We start from the raw sequence: 5,347 nt of genomic DNA, 5'->3' as shown, positions 1-5,347 counted from the left end.
GACAACCCTAATAAGTTATCATAGGCTAGATGAAGTCGAAAGATAAGTTGAATCAAGTAAATCGGAATTTATCATGGTTGAGAAAATGAGATCGAAAGGTAAACGAGTATCAACCAATTGGTTAGTTAATTAGAGGCTGAGAGGTAATAATTAGTTAATTAATTACTAATCCACTCTAAAACCTTAATCTGAAGTTATTTACAAATCCTAAAGTGAGTTAATCTTCCTGATTGGTTTATCGATTTAGTTCATTTTTTATTTCTCGTTATGTATTTCTTTTTGTTGTATATTTATTTTATTCCTCTTAATCTATTTTATGGTTAATCATAATATAAGAAATAATTACTACTACTTATGTGACAGCCCAAAATTGACCCTAGTCGGGATGTGGTTTCGGGACCACAAAACCGAGGCATAAAAAAAATAATTTAAAATTTATTTTGATGCCTATAGTATGTGTGTGCTCATGTGTGACATTTTTGATGATTGATTTAGTGTTATAAAGGTGAATTTCACTAGAAGGGACTTAGTAGTAAACTTTGAAAGTACGATAGGAAATGTGTGATGACTAATTAAAGCATGCATGCAAAACTATGGACTTGCATGTCAAATTTCCCCAAAACAAGCTAGTGGCCGCCATGACATGGTTTATGGGCAAAGAAAACATGTTGAAACATGTTTTGTTAATGCATGATGAATTAAATGATAAAATAATTAATGATGTTGGATGAGAAACAAAAAAAATCAAAAAATAGCTCATCCTTTCCCCATTGCCGTGCAAGTGAAAGAAAAACAAGAAAAAATTGTTCATCCTTGTTCTTTCCTTTTGGCCGAAAATACTAAGGGAGGAGATAGGATTTTTGCTTCATGCTTGGTTTAGAAGAGATCTAGAAGGAGATTTGGCTAAATTTGCATCAAGATTAAGGTATGTATGAGGTTGTGTTAGGAGTTTCATGCATGTTTTGGTTGCTAACTTGATGTGCATGTTAGCCATGGTTCAAATCCTTGTTATGCCATGGAAATGGAATTTGGCCAAAGTTGTTATTGTGTTAAAGCCATTGCATGCTAAATGTGAAGCTTGCTAATGATGCATGCAATGATGGATTGACTACTCTTGAAACTTCTTTGTACCAATTTTAAGTAAGACATTGAGTTTTTTTGTTTAACCATGATTGAAGTTGAAAGGGCATGATTGTGATGTATTCGCCATGATGCATTCATGAGCATGGTTCATGCTTCTTGCATGTTAGTTAAAATTTGTGTTTTGGATGGCTATGGACACCTTGAAATTGGCCTTGCACTTATATGTGTATATATGATTGCACATGATATTTTGATTATGAAGAAAGTGATGAATATGTTGTTTAAAGAAGAAGTTTGTTGAAGAATGTTGTGAAATTTGCATGTACATTCGGCCTAGTACACATATGATGTGAAAATCTTGCAATTTATTTTTGATTTTATGCAAGAATGACTAAGCATAATCGGCCACATGAGGGGAATTATTGTGCATGCATTCGGTTAGAGGCAAGCTTAATGATGCCTATTCTTGACTTAGGTAATCGGCTACCTTGTTGTGAGCTAAGGCCGAATGTGTGCGTAATTAAAGAAAATTGACTAAAGTGCTTAGTTATGTGATGTTGAATCAATGATATGTGTATTCGGCTAAGGCTAGCAAGCGAGACTTTAATAAATTGAATTTGTTTGAATTAGCTCAAGAGCTTAGAGGGCCACAATTGGATAAGGGGAAGGAAAAAGTGATCGAATAGCCGTCAAAGCCGTTCGACAACATCCGAGGTAAGTCCTCAAGAAATGACCCTACTAGAATTATGTGAAATGAAAAATTGATGTGTAATGACTATTGATTTATGTGTGTATGAGTATTTGAATGATACCCGGACTAAGTCCCGAAGGCGATTATGCTAGTGATTACCTTTGTGTTTGAGCCTTAGTAACGAAAATGAAACATGAATGTCTAATGATTATTGATGTATGTGTGCATGAGCAATTGAATGATATCCGGCTAAGTCCGAAGACATTTATGCTGAAATTATATCCGGTTAAGACCAAGGCAATTGTGCTAGCGGCTACATCCGGCTAAGACCAAGGCATTCGTCAAGTCGTTCTATCCGGGCTAAGACCAAGGCATTCGTGCACGTGGTTATATCCGGTTGTATTCCGAAGAAGCTTGGGCTGGAGGTGAGTGTTGGTTGCTGTAATAAATTCAATTAGTACGCTCGAAAAGCCCAAAGAATAAGGTATGTTTATATGTGCATTGGAAAAGTCGACATGTTTGAGCAACATTCGCTCAATCGACTAACGAATATCAACTATTGAAGTGGTTGATACCTTGTGAAAGTATATAATGATGAAGTGTGAAGTAAGAATGATTATGTGAATGTGTATTAATGAAATGATGCATTTGGCTATGTGAATGTATTGCTTTAATTAAAGCTGATTTTATTCCTTGAGACTTACTAAGCATAAAAATGCTTACCCCGTTGCTTTGGCTCTCTGTTTTATAGATTTTGCTCGTAGCAATCGGATTCGGGATCGTTAAAGTCGAAGTCATCTACACTATCAAAGCCTCCATTTTGGTATAATTTTGGTTGAACTTTGAAATTGCATGTATAGGACTACCCTAATGTTGAAGGTCATGTACCTTTCGGTTTTGTGTAAGCTTGGATAGCCATGCGAAAATGGCTTATATACGTTTTTAGTATGATTCTATAATAGTTTGTATGATAATCATTATGGGGTATGAAATTTTTTGAAAGGATTAGCCATTGGAATGGTTAATCATAATCACACTTTGTGCTATGGGTGCAAAAAGGGCCATTTGAATCGTGGAAATCATGAAATAGGTAATGGTTACTTTGAAAACAGATGCTGGCAGCAGCAGTAGTGTGGTTTTGAAAAATCACCAAAATTTTTAGGAATGGTATTAAATAGTGAATAAATTATGTAAATGAACCTTAATGAGTCTACTTTCATGTGGAATAAACGAAACGGTCATAGGAGTTACATGTTAAGAGATATTAAAGCTATTGTGAGATAGGGCCAGAATGGTTTCTGGGTCCCCTGTCGCAACTTTAAAAATTTATTATAAATTATCCAGAAAGAATTAGGAGTCATGCCTTATATGTACAGATTCTATTTTGAGTCTAGTTTCATTAGAAACAAACGGCACCAGTATTAAAGCCCTGTACAGAGAGATATTCAAGTTGTAACGCGGGAAGGTCAGAGCAGTCGATCCCTGTAACATGGGTGACTTTAACTAATAAACTGTACCAATTGGCCTGACAAAAAATTCTATAAATAAATAAATGGATGGATATATGAGTATAAATTCAGGGAAAATTTACAGAATCAGTTTCCGAGTTTTGAAACTCGAGATATGATTTTTAAGGTGACAGTGACGCAGATTTCCAGCCTGTCTGGAAATGTCAAATTGGTGGGTGAAATATGTGGATTTGGCTTGTTAACCCCTCGTGTCCGACACCGGCGATGGTCTCGGGTTCGGGGTGTTACAACTTAGACTTGTTAATGTAAAAGTATTTTCATTATTTATTCTATCATTGCTTGGGTACGATCCTTGGAATACTTCTGGTATTTCGTTACACAACTATATTACAATTTGACCCATGCATTTACGGACACCGTCATTCTTAATTCTTATATTTTTGGAGATGATAGTTGTCGCGTGTAAAATGATATGCAATTTTCTGTAAGTATATACGTCGGTTCAAGTAATAAAGTGATGAGTGAGTATCGTTCTCACGAGGATTGGATTGAGGCTTAAAAGTGGTCAAGTTATTATAATTTGGTTAATGCTATGGCAAGACTAATGAATAAGATGCTATGGTACACTAAGGTAAGTGTGCATTAATAATCCAAAGGAATGGTGACGTACGTGATAGATGGAATTGATGAGTAATTGAAAATGCTAAAGTAAAAGTAGGAATGTAATGAGAATAACAAGAGTGATTATCCAAATAGAATGTAACAAAGAAATAAGCAACTAAATATGCTGTGACAAAGGCACTACAATAAAGAATAAGGATAGAGTGATGTTGATACGAAAGGTCAGGATTACCTAGAATTGATCCTTACTGTAAATAATGCCTTGTCAAAATTGTATCTACTTCACTATACAGAAGAGTTCTAGAATGGCTTGCCTCTTGCGAGATCAAAACCTCAAGTTACCTTGCCCGTGTCTCTAGGATTTTTAGGTTTCTTGCATGGGTTCCTTCTGTATGATCGTGACTCTATGTCTAGAGTCGACTACAAGTGTCTATCGAATTCTTTCTCATTTCTTTTAATTTTAATCCAACCAATCCAACCCTTCGGAATTAGAATCAATCTATAAGTATGCAAACAACCTTCTATGTCTAGAGATAGTTGCATTTTAATTAAGAAATAAGAAAAATCAAATGAAACAATAAAGTAAATTAGATATATACTGCATCCATAAAAATAGTTAAGGTTTCGTAGAAAATAATCCCAACCCTGTGAGATTTAGCTCATGGGCTGGGAAATAAAATTCCAAACCAAAATATTATCCGACATTGCGTTCAACTACTTCAATTTAATCTTTCGAAGGAACATTAATGGAAATAATGGAAGAACTTCGGGAAACAACTTTCACTTGCCCAGTCCATATTTCAGTAGCACAATGTCTTGTGATGGCTAAGAAGGACTACCTTTGACTTCCTGTCCTTTGTGTAGTCGGACCTTTATTCATATCTAAGGATCTCTCTCACTTTTTTTTCCGCCCTTAGTGAGGTCCCCTTCATTGACTTTTATAGATAGATTAGGCTAGGGTCAGCTAACAACTGTTGATTATCTTTTCCTCTTTTAAGGGGATTTATCTGGTACAAGTTTGAATTTGAATTGGGACTGCTGCACGGAAAATGTTGACTTGGTCTTCCCGATATTGCCATGGTATCTGTGCTGGCAAATTGTCTACACTTTTCCCTGACAAAACTTCACTCCTTCATTTCCTTGTAGCAAACCCTATTCTTGTCACGCGAAAACTCCATTGCAAGTGATTAAAATCACTTAATTCCAACATAGTCCAAGTTCTAATGCAATATTAAAAAAATCTAACTAAAATGTCCTAAAATGCAACAAAATGTACTTAAGTACAAACAACTAGCCAGGTCTAAAGGCTTGAAATATAACTCTTTTCAAGAGTTATTACACCCCCAAACTTGAGTTATTGATTGTCCTCAAGGAAAATACATCTAAATGCATGAATGCATCCACCTTGCTTTGAGGAAAAGAAAATCTTTCTTGTACTACCTAACTATTTGAAATACAATTTATACCTCTATTCTCAGCAATC

At 35.3% G+C, this 5,347-nt stretch overlaps 1 long non-coding RNA gene across 1 annotated transcript; it reads left to right on the top strand.

Moving 5' to 3' along the window:
• The first annotated feature begins 1,475 nt into the window (after positions 1-1,475).
• On the top strand, positions 1,476-2,766 carry LOC128290144 (uncharacterized). Its single transcript, XR_008279785.1, has 2 exons — positions 1,476-1,797; positions 2,526-2,766. It is a non-coding gene; the product is annotated as an uncharacterized LOC128290144 (long non-coding RNA).
• The last annotated feature ends 2,581 nt before the right edge of the window (positions 2,767-5,347 follow it).

Source organism: Gossypium arboreum, chromosome 3 (genome assembly GCF_025698485.1).
Source record: "Gossypium arboreum isolate Shixiya-1 chromosome 3, ASM2569848v2, whole genome shotgun sequence".
Classification (NCBI taxonomy): domain Eukaryota; kingdom Viridiplantae; phylum Streptophyta; class Magnoliopsida; order Malvales; family Malvaceae; genus Gossypium; species Gossypium arboreum.
Note: the sequence above shows the minus strand (reverse complement) of the source record. Positions and strands in the feature narration are given on the sequence as shown.